The sequence below is a fragment of the Lytechinus variegatus genome, chromosome 7, assembly GCF_018143015.1.
Source record: "Lytechinus variegatus isolate NC3 chromosome 7, Lvar_3.0, whole genome shotgun sequence".
Classification (NCBI taxonomy): Eukaryota; Metazoa; Echinodermata; class Echinoidea; order Temnopleuroida; family Toxopneustidae; genus Lytechinus; species Lytechinus variegatus.
This window is the reverse complement of record NC_054746.1, coordinates 14432562-14453067: the sequence shown is the minus strand read 5'-3', so window position 1 is coordinate 14453067 and position 20506 is coordinate 14432562. Positions and strand designations below refer to the sequence as shown.

Genomic DNA, 20506 nt, shown 5'->3' with positions numbered 1-20506 from the left:
TCATCCTACTTCTTTCAACTTCCAACACGAGCCACTCCCAATGCTACACCAAATTGAATACCACATACAAGTTCATCACAATTCAGGCATATAACCAAGTTGCATCACACATTCAACATTCCCATCATACCCATTTCAAAAAACCCAATCTTGGTCACAAAAGCACTTTTTACCATCACTCCCATCCAAACACAAAGACATCAGAATAAAATAAACAAAAGCTAAGCATATTCCTGTTTAATTTCTTTTATTATGTAAAGTGTAATGCCACAAGTGGCTTCCGATACAGCAAAATTACAAACAGGATTTTTTTTTTCAGTTTCATTTCAATTTTTTTTTTCAAATAAAAATATTTCAGGGACTAACAATGTTGAATATGGGGACAAAGGGGGAACCGTTTGACTGCCAAATAGCTGCATCCCGACAGTGAAAAAACCTGGGAAAACCCTTACTTTGGGGACAAAAGCCAGGAAAAACCGCCAAGATGCAGCGTACAGCCAACTAGTTTTAAAAAGAATTGACAAAAGTTCAAATAGAAATAAGATTTTGACAGAGAAAAGTAAAGCTGATCGTAGTACAGAGTTAAATGTCAGATCAGAAAAAATATGCAAGTAGCTATTAAAAAAAATGTTCAACATGAACAGACCAAGTTGCAACATGAATAAAAACTTAAAAACAAATCCCAAATGAAATTTAAATATGTCCACTGGATGCCTATAGGGCAATTACTTTAGTATAGAGAAAACAGTAAAATAAGGAAAACTAAAGTAAACTTTGACAGTCGCAATATTGCTAACAAGGACTAATAGTCCAGAGGATTGAAGAATGCATCAGGAACTATAATGTAAAATGTCCTAAGGACTTGTAACAATATTTTTTTTTCTTTTCCAACATGAAATCAAGTGTATGGAACAAATTACATTATTCTATTGAACAGGTCAGGTATTATCAAGAACATTGACATTAATGACAATTAACCAGGTGACTATTAGGCTTTTCCATATATTTGTTTTTGTTCATTATTATGCACACCCGACGATTAGGATTCACTAATCAAGATTAGATCACTTGTATAAGATTTGTTTCAAAGACAATTTGTAACATGAACTTTATAAAAGTCTGAATCTGAATTGTAAGTCAAAAATACATTATAAATATAAAACTATCAATACATTCTTATAAAGAATACTCCAATTTAAATATTTCGTATTTTTCGAAATGAAGATACTAAATATAATTTATAGACCCTGGAACAGAAAATTGTATATGAAGGTCAACTGGACACATGAAAAAATGATTGGTTTTTAATTTGCCTAGTTGAAAAAAAAGGTGCTTGTAACCAATTTGTAATCGACATTAGTTTACCAAAAAGGCCAATCCTTTTTTACTTTAATAATTCATTTTTAAAAATGAAGATTCATAACAATGTTTTGCATTTCTATCAAACTTAATCCTAATGTAAAATGTCTCAAGGACATATACTATAATTTAGTTCCCTTTTTCAACAATAAATCAAGTGTATACCGAACAAAAGAATAAGATTTTCATGAATCCGACATTTTACTATTGAACAGATTAGGCATTATCAAGAACAATGACATTAATGACAATCAACCAAGTGCCTATTTGGTTTTTCCACTCATTTGTTCTGCAATTCAAAAAATGTTTTTGTCTACAATTATTGAAATGATTTTATTTTTCAATTGCACTGCAGAAATTTTTAACTTTTGAATAGCGAACGGCAAATAACAATGTATCATGACAATTTCAAATTGGAAATATAATTCCTCTTTGCTTTATCACCTGGCAAAATAAATATTTCAACTTGTTCAACTGCAATTTATATTTCTAAATATGTTTTACTCACAGCTATTTTTTCATTCATTCTTGAAGAACGTCTGTTTTCCAACAGATTTTCATTTTGAATATAAAAGTACACCTAACGATAGCTAGATACCTGTTTTACATTATAGTGATTCACTAATCAAATTAGATCACTTGTCTAAAATTTGTTTCAATAATTTGTATGTAACATGAACTCATAAAAGTCAGGTTTTGAAAAAAAAGAAAGCATTTAACCAAATGTAAGGAAATAGCACAATTTCTTACGCGTCACTTTAGATGACAAAAACTGGTGGAAAAAACATGTCTAAACTAAATTTCCAAAATACTAGCTTTTAATCTTCAACTTATTGGGCATGTAATAAGAAATCTGAATTCAAAGTCAAATATACATTTCAAATAGAAAACTATCTTCTATAATTCTTATAAAGAATACTCACAATTTAGATATCATTTTTTGAGATAGATATTATTGGTCTCTGCATTAAACTAGGAGTAATCATTTCAGTATCATCTTGAACAGAAAATTATCAATGAAGGTCAACTGTATACAAGAAAAAAAAATGCATACTTGAAAAAAAAAAATGCTTGTAACTCAATTGGTATTTCACATCAATTTACCAAAAAGGCCAAGAATATTTTTACCTTATTAAAGCATTGTTTTTTTTTCAAAATGAAGATGCATAACAATATTTGTATTTCTATCAAACTGAATTCTAATGTAAAATGTCCTAAGGACTTCTAACAAATTTTTCTTTTCCAACGATAAATCAAGTGAATACCGAACAAAATAAAATTTCACAAATCCGACATTTCACTATTGAACAGATAAGGCATTATCAAGAACACTGACATAAATGACAATTAACCAAGTGCCAATTTGGCTTTTCCACACACAAGATTAAGTACAGTAGTACTTAATGCAGTTCAGTTAAAATGTTTTTAATCATTTCTTGTTCTGCAATTCAAAAAAATATTTGTTTTTGTCAATTACAATTATTGAAATTATTGGATTTTTCGATTGCACTGCAGAATGAGTGACAAATTTTAACTTTTGGATAATTAATGGCAAATAACAATATATCATGAACAATTTCTAATTAGAAATTCAATTCCTCTTTGCTTTATCACCTGGCAAAATAAGTACTTCTACTTTTTCAACTATGCAATTTATATTAAACTTCATTTTTAAATATGTATTGCGTTTTTACTCAGAGCTCAATGTTTTTAATCATTTTGTTCTGCAATTCAATAAAATATTTGTTTTTGTCTAATACAATTATTGACATTATTGGATTTTCTGATTGCACTGCAGAATGAGTGACAAATTTTAACTTTTGGATAATGAATGGCAAATAACAATATATCATGAACAATTTCTAATTAGAAATTCAATTCCTCTTTGCTTTATCACCTGGCAAAATAAGTACTTCTACTTTTTCAACTATGCAATTTATATTAAACTTCATTTTTAAATATGTATTGTGTTTTTACTCAGAGCTCAATGTTTTTAATCATTTTGTTCTGCAATTCAATAAAATATTTGTTTTTGTCTAATACAATTATTGACATTATTGGATTTTCTAATTGCACTGAAGAATGAGTGACAAATTTTAACTTTTGAATAATGAATGGCAAATAACAATATATCATTAACAATTTCTAATTAGAAATTCAATTCCTCTTTGCTTTTTTAACTATGCAATTCATATTAAACTTCATTTTTGAATATGTATTTTGTTTTACTCAGAGCTCTTTTTTTTCACATTCTTGAAGTCTGTGTTCCAACAGATTTTTATTTTAAATATACATGTACCGGTACACCTAACGTTTATTGGATACCCGTTTTACATTATGATGATTCGCTAATCAAGATTAGATCGCTTGTATAAGACTTGTTTCAAAGACAATTGTAACATGAACAGGTTTTGAAAACAGAAACCATTCAACCAAATGTAAGGATATTTAAAGATTTCTAACCATCTGTGACATATTATTTAAAAAAGAAAATGTGTACCCATCTGGCATGGAAAGGGGCAAATATTTTTTCCATATTCAAATAAATCAATGTCACTTTACTTTATACATGGTCTTAAGATTGGGAAACTTCCAATTCTTGTAGCAATACACATAAGCTTTGTTGGCTTTTCAAAATTTTCAATATTTAAGGCAACTGATTTATATTAATTACATTTCATATAATATAGATGTTCACACTTTCTCAACAAAAAGTAGTTTTTGGCTGGTTGATTTTGATAAGATACAAAATAAGTTACACATTTTAATCTACATTTAGAATACATCTTTGCATTTCAAAATCGTTCACTTAAAAAATATCAAAATCACACCTCGAAACTAGAGCATTTCCCTACATAACAAAAAAAATAATCTAAATTTCAAGTTAATTTTTTTTCCAATGATTTAAACATTTTTTCCCATATTTGAAGCTTGAGATTTGACATTTTTCTGGATTCTATTCTTTATTTTCATCTAGAAAGATAGAAACAGTCACATTGAACAATTAGAATAACATACCTTCTAACAAAATAATGGTACTTCTAAAAATATTTTTTTTCCTTCATAATTTTGTATTAATTACATCTACATAGCACAAAATGTTTCTATGGGCTTTTATACCAATTAACATCTTTCTCAATTCTGAAATTTGTTGGTGTATTTATTTCTTTACAAAAATAGAAACTTTTCCATACCCTACCCTTTTAAAATGGGTAGGGTAATTTTTGTTTTGAATTCAGACTAATTCTTATATAATAAATTTCATTGAGAACTTAGAAGTTATTTTTCCTTACAATTCAATTAATATTTACAAAAGAATTCACCTCAACCTTTGTAGTTTCTACAAGCTTTAGTGACCAAAAATATTATTTTTACTACAAGAGACATTCAAGAGGTTTTTTTTCCAATTTTTATGGTAATCTGAATAGAATTCCCCCCTTGTCAAATGTTTAAAGTTGCCATAATTGTGAGAACTAAAAATAAGAAAATATACTTTGTTAAAATGCCAATTATTCAGTTTCAATGCTTCAAGCAATTTAAGGTTCTTGTAAAAATGGGGGAAATATTGAATTTAAGCAAATTTCCAAAATTTTAATATTTTCAGAATGCTAGCTTTTCATCTTCACTTCAATGAAAGCAATCATTGGTCACGTAATAGATGAAGATGTTAAACATTATTTTGAGCCTCTGAATTAAATAGGAGATATCATTTCAGCAAAATCTTGAATGGAAAATGCAGGCAGGTCAACTGTTTGATGTGCTTTTTATCTTCAATAATTGTCTAATTGAAAAAAGAGGTTGTAACCCCAATGACATCAGTTTACCAAAGCCATTATTTTTTTTTACTTTATAAATACATTCTTATACTAGTAATTTTATAACATTGTGTTTTTGAAGATGCATAATACCTGTATTTTGTGTATCAAACTTTTTGACAGAAAATTTTTTGAAGACTACTTCAAATGCAGGAATTTACTGTTTCTATGTTGTCTAGTCGAAAAAAAATAGCTTCAAACCCTATTTGTACACGGCATCTACAATTTCTATGGTTTACAAAAATGTGAATTCTAATGAAATACATATATTTGAACTTTAGATAAAATTATTTTTCTGAATCAAATTCCTTGCAAATAAATCACTGTTTCATAAATGAAACGACTTCAATGCATTCTTATAAAGAATACTCACAAACGTTAAGTTTACATTTATGGTGAAGTACAATTCTTTTTTTAAGTCTTTTCTTTGAATCAAAGAAATATTTTGAATAGAAATAATTTTAGAATCTCAACCGAAATTTTTTTTTATTGAAGTCTACTCATTTCTTTACACAAATATATACCTTGTCTCTTTTGTACATCTGTATCCAAATATTATAAGAGCTGAAATAAAATGGCTTGCAATCAAAATGATGACATAACCCAAAGAAACATTTTATAAGGGGAATAATTTTCAACCTTGAAAGAGAAATGCATTGTTAGCAATTTTTTTTTGTAATCTAATTTGATGTGTTCAGTGACAAAAATCATTATGAAGGTCACTTTTTTTATTCCAAATTTTAAGTTCGGCTATTAAGAACTTTTTTGTTTCAGTATTCAGGTAGTGAAATGAGAGCTGTAATGTATAATTTTCTTTGCGAATAAAAATGAGCAAACCAGATCAGAGGAAAACCTCTACTCAGCAAATTTGCAAAAGAATGTTTCAGCATGACATGGATGCTAGTATTAAGCCAATGGATTGGTAAAAAGCAATCATATTAATCCATACAAAAGGCAATTCGATAAAAAATTCCAATATTTTGCAGTAATCTCTGGTTAGTCTTTGTTACTACCCAATCCTGGAAACCACCATTTTCTTCTGGAAACCCACTGCAAGTCTGCAACCCTGGACACCACCGATGCTCCCTGGAAACCATCCATACAACCCTGCACACCGCCGCTTGACCCTAGAAATCACGCCACCCTTGTACCCGGACACCGCCACAAGACCCTGGACACCGCCGCTGCTCCCTAGACACCGCCACTGCTCCCTGGAAACCGCCGCCACTGGACCCTGGACACCGCCACTGCTCCCTGGAAACCGCCGCCACAGAACCCTGGACACCGCCACTGCTCCCTGGACACCACCGCTGCTCCCTGGAAACTGCTGCCACTGGACCCTAGACACCGCCACTAGACCCTGGACACCACCGCTGTTGCTCCCTGGAAACTGCCGCCAATGATCCCAGGACACCGTCACACCCTGGAAACTATCGCCAGACCCTGGACACCACCAAGAACCGCCTAGACTCCCTGGACACCAGACCCCTTCAGCTCCCACCGTCCCAGACTGATGAAGCTCTTGGACCCCGGATGTTCCCTCCTTCCCAGGAATAGTTCCCTCAGACTCACATAGAGAGTTGACCCTAGTGGCTGTGGAAACCTAGACCTTGGACACCCCTGGGCTCCCCTCCCTCAGCTAGGTGGTAGTGGTGAGAACATAACCCTAGGGAGAGCTAGTGTAGTCCCTCTTGGCACTTGCTTTCACAGACATCTCCCTCTACAGCTCAACAAGCTGGCATGGCCAACGCAATTCTCTCTCTTCCCCCGTCAGCTCTCGTCACCTTAACAGGCTTCTTACACCAGTGTAGCACTCTATCATTGGGTTGGTGTGAACCAATGCTTGGATATGTTTGCACTGTATGGGCAAAAAAGGTTTCTATGCACAGAGAAAACATGCACATACAACTCTTGATACTTTAAACCACTTCAACTTACATCACCTGTAGCTTGATAGCTTCCTCCCTCACTCAAAGACTATGTGAAAAACCTGTTACAGCACATGGACAGCAGCTTACAGCCAATTACAGATCAACCGGTCATATCATGGAGAAATCTCATGCACCACTGGAACTGATACAGGTTCAGATTGATAGAGCTTTTCCCCTCCAGAGAAAGTATACATTCTAATACAGAAACAATACTGAACAGGGGAAAAAAGCCTTTTTTTTCTTCGAAATATACATATGTGCCAGACAAATAACTTCAAAAAAAAAACCTCACAAAAGAACAGTCTTCCAAAAATTTTAACAAATTTTCAAAAATGTAAATATTCAGTGTGAACATTAATATTTAAACCACACAATTTGTAACATTTCTTTCTTTGTGAATTTTCTTTGACAGGTACAAAGCTTACAATTTCTGTGCATTGCGTTGCAGGACAGAGTGAAGCAGACCATGTTCAGGATTAGGACAGGCTTTGCTCTTCATCTACAGAAAATTCCATGAATCAGGCATACCAAGACCAGTCAACACCATTCTCCATCATGAAGCACTCCTTGACAGCACAATCTCTCCAATAACATTAAATGCTGCTTAGCAAATAGAAACATTCGAGGGGGAAAAAAAGGGAGATACACATTCCACAGTTAAAAAAAAATAAGCCCCAGCGCATGGGCCGATTGTAACCTTGTGATCAACCTCAAAGAGGAGCATTTTTTCTTCTCTCAGTGCTCAAAACTTAAATAGTGCTTTGTTATACTAAAATGGTTTAGCTTAGTTGATTAATAAAGATAACAGCAGATTTAACACAACAAATAAATACAATGTTCAAATATTATGAAAAGAAAAAAATGGAATTAAAGACCACAAATACCATTTCAGGTGAGATGTGTCTCGCGGTGCGCCACTGATATGAAGGACGTTGTCTTTGTCAGATACAAGCAGTAATGGAGGTGTCTTACGAATATCAAACAAGCGTGATGGTAGAATAGGTTGCATGATGTATGACTTAAGTTGTGATGGGTCAACCCTGCTAGTATGTCAGAAAAAAAAGGAAAGAAAAACATCCCTGCCCCAAAACATTGAACTACTAGTAAAATATAATTCATGACCAAACAGCAAATGCCATAAACCAAACAAGAATATAAAGATGTTAAATCAATTGAAAATGAGATGTCGTACACATGAACTTCAAAAAGTGAATTCGCTTTGGGTTATAGTTTGAAGTAATATTTTAACTACGCTATAACAGTTACTAATACAGCAAATCAGGATTACAAACTGATGATCAAACTAATTTTATAATCACAGAAAGCAAACAGAAGTAGATTTAAATTATATTAATTTACCAGATTAAAATACCATACCAGGTTATCATAAACGGCAATATGGGAATAGAATGAAGATGATTGGCAGATACATGTAGCTTGGTGGTAATCGTGGAACACTTGCATGGGTGCAAAAGGTTTAAAGGCATCTATTTCTAGCAGAAACAAAGACTGAGATAAAGATATTAAACCCTACATGGGGTCAACCCCCAAGATTGTTAAATGGTGCATTACATGAAGTATATTTCTTAAATTAACTTGGAAAATAATAAAAACCCCTAAATGCAATAACTTTCATGCATGGATCTTCACAATTCACAGTAATTTGCACATAGCAGAATGCACATTAAGAGGTTATGAATTAAATTTCAACACAAACAACTTTCCCCATTCTGTAAATGCTGAATCATTTAGTCTTGAGTAGACGATTCTATATATCAAAACAGAAATGTTACAGAAGCATCATGAAGCACTTATGCAAATTTCATTTTGAGAATACGCAACTCAACTTACTATGTGATTTTGTTTTTCATGCCATTTTTAACTTCATTTCACTTTAACTATAAGACCATTCGCATATTCCCTTGATACAAATTATCTCATACAAGTCCAAGAAACTCTACAAATATTGATTACATCACATTTGTTATGGTGCCACAAACGCAGTCTCAGCATCCCAAAGCTCAAAAAACAGTCAAGTACAATAGTCCGACTAGCCAAGATGATGCATCCTTGGAAAATCTATGTGTATGAAAAGAAAAGGAAAACCCATCCCTCCCTCACAAGCTCATGTCTAGAACTCTAGGTCAAACGTTTTGTAAAATGTGCTACAGAATGTTAAAGAAAAATGAATCTCAAAGTACATGGTGATGAATGCCCAATGGCAAGACAATTTTTTCTTTTTTCCCTTAAGTATTACATATACTTTCATTATGCAAAAATAATTTTCTTTTTAATGTATTAAACACAAAGTTCCAAAAGACGTCACCTTCGACAGTCACTTTATATGTTACTTCACTGCAGAACAGTTCTTTACAATGATGGGTTGCAAACAAAGTTGGCATCAGGACAAGCACCTGAACGCAAAGAGAAAGAGAAAAAGAACACTTTGCCCACCCTATGCCCCACAAAATCTTAAAAACATATTTATATTTATAAGTGGATATTTTCTACATACATGTTCAAATGTATTTTTTCACGCGATCAACAAAGCTAATGCTGGATTCATGAAAAGAAATGCACAGCCCAAACCCAGCAGCACTATTCTGATATTCATTCAAATTCTAAGTGGGTTGTCTGCTTTTGATTTTTTTTTTCATTTAACAGTAAGGATCAATGAGATAATGCACAAAAGTTGGTCATTCATGGAAAAGAAAAAATATACCATAGTACTTTAATCAAAACCTTTCACATGGATGGGTGAAGCTTTCTTGGGGTGCTATGATGATGGCATGGGTGGAAGATGCCTTCTTGGGGCCGGAACTTGTTCTATACAAGAGTGATGGAATATACACCTTTACCCAAAAGGAACACTAAAGCATGTGCGCAGAGAAAAAGACAGAAGAGGAAAAACAAGAACACATGTTGACAGCCAAAATGGCTGCATGCGAAGTCCCACAAAACATAATTCAAGTTCATGTAAAGTTCCAAAAAATTGTGAAGCAAATGATATTCATATTAAAGAGAAATTTTTTTTTTCAAATCTCAACTTTTATTAAATCATGTAGAACCATATTTTTACCAATATCAATGAACATTCAAAATCTATTCACTCATGGAAAAAAAGATTCTGCTCAAAAATGAAATCCAATATCATGTAAGAGTTAGGTTTATTGTAATTTTTTTTTGGTGTACTTTTTCAGGAAAAAAAATCGATATAGAATGGGAAAATATGAAATGGTTACACTTGTTGCTGGTTACCACTGTCATCTAAGCGAAGCTTGAATTCTCTTTGAGATTATGAAGTGGACTTGGTAAATCCTGTATCGCATAATTGAGAACAGACGAAAATGGGGGAAAGCAAAGCTAAATGTTAAACATGCCCACCCCACCCCCTCAATTTTAATTGAATGGAAAAATAATTGATGTATAAATGGATGTCCTACTGTATTTACCAATGTTATTAATTTAATGCATTACAACATATATGAGGTAGATGGGTACATTAAATTTTTTTTTCATTCCTCGCACTGCATCAGGCATTTGAGTACAATTAGTAATTTGTTGATTGTGAAAGATTTGTAGAAACAATTGGATTATGATCATTACAACAGTTGCAACAATACCGCTACATGGTGTTTCGCAAAGTGCCAGCCGATTAATGTCAAGCAAGAGTACATGGGTTGCCGACTTTGAAATGGTTGGTAATGAAGCACATAAGTGGCGTAGCAACATGCTTGCTTGGTTTATGTTCCTGCATGAATACTGAGAGGAGAGAAAACATGCTGCCTTTCGACAGAAAAATATGCAGTTTTCTACATATAAATATATCTACAAAAAATGCTCACTTTTGTGAAAAAGTTTATATTGCACTAACAGTGCTTACTTTTCTCATATCTTCAAATACATGGAAACTAAAAATACTCCCTTTTTCTTCAACTAAGATTCCTTTTTCAAAGACTTGCTTGTGATAACAAGATAAGCGATTACATATGAAAATACATTTTTAGAAATTCACCAGTTGATGGCCAACAGTCGCTATCACCTTCTAAGTTGCCATTGCGAACCATACACACATGAAGACACTTGCTTTGCCACACACAATCTTGATTTTTTTCCCTTGCTTTCATGATGTCAGGTAATTCCTGCATGACTCGTGGATAAACGGGAGGAAATTGGGGAAAAGACTGGAGAACACAACTGCCATAGGCAGGGTTATGATTAACATTCATATTTACTGCTCTGGTTTTGCCAATGCCATTTCAAGTTTGTAGTACACATGTGTAATGAACAGAAAGTTGCAATTCAGGTTTACACTACAATCTCATCAAGTTAAAGTTATATTCTTCACATAAATTCTAATAAAATGTAACCTAACAAATGTTCCCATTCACGAAGACCGATTACCAGTGAAAACTTGGAAGAGAAAAGTCCATGCACTATCACGTTCAACTCATCCAAGGAGCTTGTTCAAGAACAAATTCCACACTTTAAAATAAATCTCAAGTCCCTGCAAAACAAAGGTAGAAGAGGCAAAAACTGCCAGAGGCAGGATCATGATAAATACCCCCCTCCCTCTTTCCATGGAAAAAAAAAACCTAGTTCAACTAGTTGCAAATGCAAACTAAGGGCAAGCGCCACAGAAGATTCAAATTTTCGGAAAAGAAGTCAGACTTTGGAAAGTTCTGTTTAAAAAGCACAAAAAGAAAAATTGATGCGTAACCCAATAAAACATGCATGTATACAGGATGAAAACACATCACGTACATCACCTCCGCTTTATTATTTGGTATTCTATTCCATATGCCTGTAGATGGTTGGTAGGAAAGTCACTTGCATTCTTTGATTCCAGATCAAGCTGAATAGAAAAGGGCTTAGGAAAAATACATGTCGACTGCCACGTGGCAGGATCTCGCTACCCATAAAAATGCTTACTACATGAATTTATAATCTGGAAAATTTTAATTTGAACAATTATACTTTAACGATTTGGGGGAAAATGAGAACATTCGGATATCATTTTTTTATCTTATCCATTATTAGTGATTTTTTTTTCAGAAGCAAAACATAACACTGGATCCAACATAGACGGATAGACTGATTAATGCTCGTTTAAAATTTTAATAACTAGGCTCAAGGATTAAATAAAAATACTGCCCACCAAACTACTCCATCTCTGTTACTTCCAATGGGAAGATTCCAGATCGCAAGCTGAAAAGTGTGATCCTCAAAAGACCTGCATCACTTTGGTGCTTGAACAGCAATATAACCTGGATAAAAACTATCAAAAGGGGAAAAAGGAAAAAGACTTCCCTCCCAGTCAAATATCCCCAAAATGCAAGTTACAGAAGTACACTTACAGAAAATATACAATTTATATTATGTTTGTTTCATCTTGTTTGCTTTTCTTTTTTTTTTACAAAATATTCACAAATGTGTTAGTGATTTTTGTCGGTTCTTTTAAAATAAAACTGCTGGTTTCAGGACATTTACATTAGATACCTTGCAAACTGCTTATTTTACAGATGACACTGGTCTTGATAAGGCCAAAGGAAGAGAGGTCACAGAAGGAACACTACTCCATAACAGGATGATGGCTGTACCGGGGGGCTTGAACAATTGCTTTATTTATGCTCCCACTGGCAAAGATTTAAGAGGACACGCTCCTACAAAGATCCTAAGATGAATTTTCCATCTGGTCTCGAACCTAGACTTGAGCAGGACATAGCACATATGGTTGTACAATAGACGCTACTGGCTTGGTGCAACATACTTCTAGATGGCAAATAAGAAAAGGGAAAGAGAAAAATCCCCATCCACCCACAAAACACTGATTCCTTTATCTCGGGCATTCCAAATATTGCAGTTTTAAATTGATCTTTCCATTGCACACGAAATCAGCAATATTTCACTTCCAATTTTTATTTGCTTTCAATTTGAATTCGAAGAGGACTTCCATTCCATTTTTTCAATACATACAGGATTTTTTTTTCATTGAAATGAATTAGTCACCAACATTTCAACATAAATATTTTACTTCCAAACACACTGGGTTTCTGAACACGACATTACTCCTTACGGCATTTATTTGTGCTCCTTTCTAGCTCTTAAGTATTGGGCATCCATGCAAACAGGCTTGAAATCTTGAGAAAGTGAAGTAAACCTGCTCCTTGTGAGATACTTCTACATGGCAAACAGGAAAAGAAAAAAAAGAACATCCCTATCCCACATTGATCCCTGCACTTGAGAGATATTTTCCTAGTTGCTATTTTCCAAAGTTTCACAAACATACTGATGATTTTCTTCTAGTTTGAACAAAGCTTCACTTAAATTTCTTCTTTCACTTCAGAAAAGCATTTACGTATTTCAAATCACTAAATCACAATTGCTTTCAGATGAAATATTCCACTTATTCCTTCAACCAAACTGGGCTTCTGATCAAATCATCCATTAGTATTTATATTTTTTTTTCTTTACAAGCATTTTTGTCCATGTAATTAATCACACCTACGTTTTGATCAAATATTTCATCAAGAAAAATGTCCAACTAATTTAGGCTCCTGATCACATCACGCATTACTTCTTACAGCATTGAACTGTGCTTTCTCCTAAGCATCGGGGCACCTTGAGTAACTGGACTTGAAATCTTGAGAATACAAACTTGCTCCTTGTGAGGTGCTACTAAATGGCAAACAGGAAAAGGGGAAAAAAGAACATCCCTATCCCACATTGATCCTAGAGCTTAAGAGATATTTCATAGTTGTCATTTTCCAAAACAGAAGTTGGTCGCAAACATGATAATCTTGTTTGAACATAAGTTTCCCTCATCAAAAACATCTTGAGGATTTGAAATAAAAAATCATAATCGCTTTCAGATCAAAAATTTCAACAAAATTTTCCTGTCGACAAAATTTTGGCTTCAGAACAAACACATCATGCATTACTTCTTACTAGCGTTTAACTGTGCTTCCTTCTAAGCAACGGGGCATCTATGTAACACGACTTGAAATCTTGAGAATATGATGCAAACTTGCTCCTTGTGAGGTGCTTCTAGATGGCAAACACGAAATGTAGAAAAGAAAAAGAACATCCCTATCCCACATTGATCCCTGAGCTTGAGAGATATTTCACAGTCATCATTTTCCAACAGTAGTTTAACGCAAAATACTTATCATGGTTTTGTTTTAAAAAAATTCACTTCAAAGGATTTTTAAAAAATTTTTTATTTGAAGTCAATAATTCACAATCGCTTTCAGATCAAATATTTCCACATATCCTTTCAACCAAACTGGGCTTCTGATCAAATAATGCATTACTTCTTACAGAATGTATCTGTGTTCTCTCTCCTAAGTAGTATTGTGGCATCTATGCAACAGGACTCAAAATCTTGAGAATATGATGCAAACTTGATCCTTGTGAGGTACTTCTAAATGGAAAAAACAAAAAGGAAGAAAAGGAAAACAACCCCATCCCATGTTGATCCCAGAGTTTGAGAGGTATTTCAGTTTTTTAAAAAAACACTGATTTTCACCTTGTTCAAAACAAAAATTTAAATTCCATTTTTTCCCTGCATTTCATTCACCTTGAGCAGAATCTTCACAATAAAACAGTACCACAAAAGATAAATTGAGATGTAAGAAGATTCCAAAAGGAATTTCCTTGTTGAATAAGTTGATTCTCTGAAGAAATTTTGTGAGTTTCTCCTGAATTTTAGCGAATAATTTTTCAATTTTCACAAGACTTTTCAATTGGTAATGGACAAGGTAGAGAAAACAAAAACCTGTACATATTTCTTGCGAAGAAAGCAGTAGAAGAAAACTGGTTCCTGATAAAATTCCAATATGTATCAATCATGTAATTTCCTGGAGGTAAATAAAGAGAAAAAAGAGAAACCGACTTCCCCACCATGTCACTATGCCCAGATGTTGGAGCGCGAAATCCAGAAGAAAATTTCCTTTAATATCACAAAAGATTCCTAAAGAGAAAAGCATTGCATTCTGATTTTTCAGCTCCTTGTACTTGCTTCACGAATTCCAAAAAAGCTTGCAGGTCCAGGTGTGTATTGTTTCTGGTCTTAATTCAGGACATAGCCAATAGCTTGTAGTTATGACTTAAATCTTGGAGCCAAGCAGAAACTTGGAAGCTCAGATGCTCCACTATTGGTGCACAAAAAAACGAAACAGAAAACAAAGCATGCGACCCTTCACAAAGTGAAGTATGATTAGGCCTTAACAATTTTATACTTCTACACTTTGATAGCACTGTTTTAGTAATTTTATCAAGATTTTCTCAAATAATAAAATAGAACAAGATGTTTCAAGGTACAAAAAGTATACGCTGGGGACACAAAACACTTTACACAAGGACAAAAAAATGCAGGAATTTTCAGATTGTATAAAATAAGGGGGCCTAAACATGGCAATACCCTGTAGTAGGCTTATTTATTATACTTCCATACAAGATACAATGACATACTTCTGTGAAAGAATTATTAATCGCAGAGGATATTATCACGGATCTATATTACAGGATTTTGGACAAGGTAGACCTACTCTTATTGTAACTATCAAACCCTTGCTGGAATTAAGCCTTGAAAGAATTAAAGGATGATGGACTGATGCTCATTCTGTTTACAGACTTGGTCTCTCTCGCGGCTCCCTCCTGTTTTACTTGAACTCATAACTCAATGGGATAAGCCTAGGTACTCCTGAAACAAACAAGAAATGATGGGCCATATGGCAACAATAATAAACTGGACAATGTACTAAATTGACCTCTTCACTATAAACCCAATTTTAAAACATTGAAATGACAATAAGCAAAACCCTACATCCTGTTAAAACTGGGACAATATTTGGGACAATAACAGCTTACTTTTTTTCCATACAAAACAGCAATTCACAAAAACATGGGCTTTTCTGGACTGCACGTAACTAATGCAAATGGGGTTGATTAGTTCAAATGGCACATGCCCTTAATCTGAATTTGACTTCTTTTTTTAAGCTGGCACTGGCTGTGCTGCTGCCTGAGAATTATGACAATTCATGCAGGGGTGTGAGTGGTCACAAATAAAAAGATCTTAAAAAAGCTGGAGAGTATTGAAAAAGTGAAATATAAAGAGCTGCCATACTTTTTGTACAGAGGAAAAACAAAAAAGCTGAAATTAAGCTGAAAATCAAAACAAAAAAAATCTGAAATCAGATTAAAATCTGAACACTCACACCCTGACCCCTGAATTCATGACAATACTTTTGTGTAGATCTATTATATCACTCCTCTCTTCTATCTCTCGCTTGATTCTGTGTAAATATGAATATCTAACTTGACTTTCTATTCTTTAAACCATGGCATAGCCATAGACTAAGTCTACTAGGGAGTTCGGTGAAATGTCACTTTCAGAATTTTGTATCTGCAGTTGTGCACCCATGTAAAACAAGTATAACCATTGGAGGAAAAACCCTACAGAAACCTACACCGTGAGATACTTTTTGTTTTATGAATAAAATGATGTATAATTCAATAGCATACCGGTACCTTGACTCACATACTGACAATGGCTAATAATGCATTGCACTTTTTCAAAAACATTCTCCCCTTTAAAGAATCTCAATAATTGACACGAGTTGATTTAAGCACCATTCTTTTTTCGAATTTCACAAGCTTTCCAAATTTGTTGGGATTCCTCCAAGATATAAAAAAAGCCAAGTCTCCCCACTCAATTATGCCTATCACTTTTTTGACAGAACAAACAAAATCTGCACATTTTCCCCCTATATTTATTAATGCTGTATATCTCTGCGACTGTCAATATATCAGACAAGGTGTTGATTGAAGCACCATTATCTAATTTCACAAGCTTTCCAATGCCAATTGCCAATGATATCAAATTTGTTGGGTTTCCTTCAATATTTCAAAAAGTCATGGAACGGGAACGTACACCCTACTCTCCCTAGCCTACTACAAAACTTGTCTACAATAGTACAATTACAAGACAGTACAAGAAAGGGAAAAGGAAAAAATAAATGGATGACTAGGTTAGGCCCCGTCATGCACAACGTTTTGATGTTAATTATGGTAGGAGTCCTACCATAAATAATCAAGGGTCTATATCCAGACGTTATAGATCTGAAGTTAGCATGGTTAGTCATACATTCGGTCCCCCCCTCCCCATCTATTCTCTGGTAGGAATAGATCCTTAATGCTTACCATGCTAATCCGCTTGAACTGCTTCACACGTCTTTGCAGGTACTTCCTTCCAAAGTTCCATAAGTCCAATCGTCTTCACCGTCTCCAGTTCAACCACAATCCATCCACATCATCTCATGTCCTAATCAGATTCCAACTCCATCTTGTCATCGACATCGGACTCATTCGCCACTCTCAACAGCAATTTCTACCATTTCTCACACTTCCCTAAATTACTGCCATTAATTAGACCTGCCCAAGTTTTAAAACTGACTTTGCATGATCAAAATCCTATAATTTTCGAATTCAATCGTAATATGGCACAGGCATATGCCCCAATAAATCAACCCCCCCCCCCCCATCCAACTGCTCAAAAAACATTGCTCAGATCTCAGCTGATCCAGTCCATCACAGACGAAAAATCGAACGAAAAGACGACCCGAAATGGGCTGCGGAATTCAATACTTTCAGTTCAACACTTCAGAATATGGAATAACCTTACGTTACAAAATCAGCAGAGATGATAACCAACGTAACTTTAGGTGAAAATTTGAGATACAAATGAGAGAAATCGAAATTCATCTTATCAAAATATAGCCAAACAAGACAGAAAGAAGACAGGCGAAACACGCGGTCACACGACAGTCATGCAATCGCCTGACGCTCCGAAATTCGCTTCGTATTTATACGAAAGCTGCCCACGCTCAACCATTTTGCACAAAATCTTTCCGCGAATGACAAAATAGTTTGATAGATTTACCTCTATTAACGGAAACTTCCTAATCTAAATTTGTTTGGTATAATAAAAAATTTCGTTTGATATGATTCGGAATGTTCTTATTGCATTTTCTTAAAAAAAAAACTGTGCGAAACGTTTCCGTATATCAGTATAATACTTCCATGCAAAAAGCCACGTAAATACACCACCGTCCAGTCTGCGCAATATCAATTTACCCGAAAATTAACGGCCTTTTCATCATTCACAAATTTCGATTCCATCAAAATACTCAACATTCCATAACCTTCATATATTCATAATGATGTTTGTGATATTGTAATGACATGATATTAACATATGACAAAAATATATGCATATCAATTTGTCCTATTTTTTGTTTTCGAGATTTTTCCATTTCTTTGCATACCGCGCAAAAATATTGCGTGTTATCTTGTGTGATGCGGTTATATTGTGACGTAGTACGTATGTCGACAGCGCTTGAGTCTAGTCTCTGATCTGTTTATTTACGTCGATGGTACGTTTGGGAGGTATTTGGACAACGCGGATAGCATGCATGGGGGGGGGGGGGGAGTTCATCCCTCAGGTTGGACGGGGGTGACACCACATCCTGCGACAATTAGTCCGGGTTTTATTTCGTAAGACATGGTTAGGGTTGCAAACTCGCAATAGGTTTTAGGTTTAGGTGTTCTACGGTTGAAGTTGCTATGGCTCTTCGACGAGTGTATGGGATAAAAACAGTATAGAGCAGTGAGCAGAAGGAGCAGAATGTAGCGCCGGGGGGGGGGGGGCAGCTAGTCACCAATTATTTTCAAACACCCCCTAAACGATCGGTGTTTCTCTGTGTGCAAAATAACCCCCTAAACAAGTTGTCGCCAGAATATGACCCCCAAACAAGGTCTATCTCGGGTCGCGATCGCTCTATAGCATCAATCCATATAAGTTCACAATTTATTATCCTACACAGTGCTTGAATTAGTGCTTAAATAATCGGAATACAAAATATTTTAAGTTCGCGCTTTCCGCTGGTATTTTTTATTTACATGATAGAAAATGCATTTAGAATGCCCAGCTAGATTAGGTCTAAATCTAAAACACGCATGCGCGTTCATCGAGATATGCAATTTTTCTTTATTTCAAACATGCTTGAATTATCAAGTTTCAGATCAGAATATAACAAAACTTTCTGCTCGCGCTTCGCACTCGCATTATTAATGTAGGAAGACATACAATTACCCATCCTTTTCATGATTTGCAAAACATGAATAGTGTCCCGTTTTGGAGTCTAAATGTCCTTTTTCTGCTTGCGCTTCGCGCTCGCATTGTAGTTCATAATGCGTTCTTGATTACAAAAAGTGCTTAGAATATCAATTTTTAAGGTTGGAATGTCACATATTTTCAGCTCGCGCTTCACGCTCGCATTATTTGATTGTTGAAATGTGTATCGTCTTCATGGCTAACTGCAAATAACGGTCCTTAACAAGTCCCTATTCGATCAGGCCAGAACGTATATAAAAAAATTCTGCTTGCGCTTTGCTCTCGCAGTAATTATGGTACGCATCTTGCTCATGACCACAAACATTGCCCAGAATGTTCAATTTTCTGGACAAAATACATGAAATTTCAAAAAATTCCAAAAAAGCTCTATAAAAGCTCATGGAAGCAAAAATATACTAGGGTCCACATGGCAACGTGCCAAGAGTTCCAGGAGTAGTGATTAGGAATTCAACAAAACAATCTTGACCTCTATAACCAATCGCAATACCCCCCCCCCCCTGCCGCTTGTTGATCTTTTCCATATAAGGGTCATAATATTCAAAATTAATTAAATTCATCTTTTCTTTTCATGGGGGCGGGGGTTATGTTGTTGAAATGTCGCTCGTTCAATACTTATGTTATTTGCGAGAATTATTATTTTTAATTACATTTTCTTGCATATATTGTCCGCCCGAATATCAGATACAGATTTGGTCGATTTTCTCGCATACCGTGGTCATTATTAACCTAGCTCAGTTTATTGTACAAGGAAATCTTTGAGGTCTTATTGTTGTACATTTTGCGGGATCTTTTGTCCCTTCATTTTTGCATGCCAACGCCTTGCAGAGCTTATAGAATTATTGTCTCTTCACCGGTCTCTTCATCACTATAGCTGCATGTACTATACAGAACACTGAAAATATATTCTTTTCAATTCAACCATCACAAAACAATCCCCAGGCAACCTGTGATCGTGAGCCGTCTGACCCAAGCCACCAATTAAGAGTAGCTTCCTCAAGACAATCCACATGACCCAAAAAGCCAATCTGCATTCAACTGGTACAAGTAAGGATTTGCTTGACGTGCTAACCAATCCGAATTGGTATTGAACTTGGCTACGGTCCAAACTGAGCTGTTGCTATGCTTACACACTATAGTTCTGCAGCAAAAATAGAGGAATGAAAATTAATGATTGATGAACTCGATCACTTTTGTTAGAACAAACT

At 34.6% G+C, this 20506-nt stretch overlaps 1 long non-coding RNA gene across 1 annotated transcript; it reads right to left on the bottom strand.

Annotated features, from left to right (window-relative positions):
* Positions 1 to 230: 230 nt before the first annotated feature.
* LOC121418514 lies at positions 231 to 18589 on the bottom strand. The gene is made up of 2 exons (XR_005970470.1): positions 17309 to 18589; positions 231 to 15809 (listed from the first exon to the last, which is right to left on the bottom strand). It is a non-coding gene; the product is annotated as an uncharacterized LOC121418514 (long non-coding RNA).
* Between the last annotated feature and the right edge of the window lie 1917 nt (positions 18590 to 20506).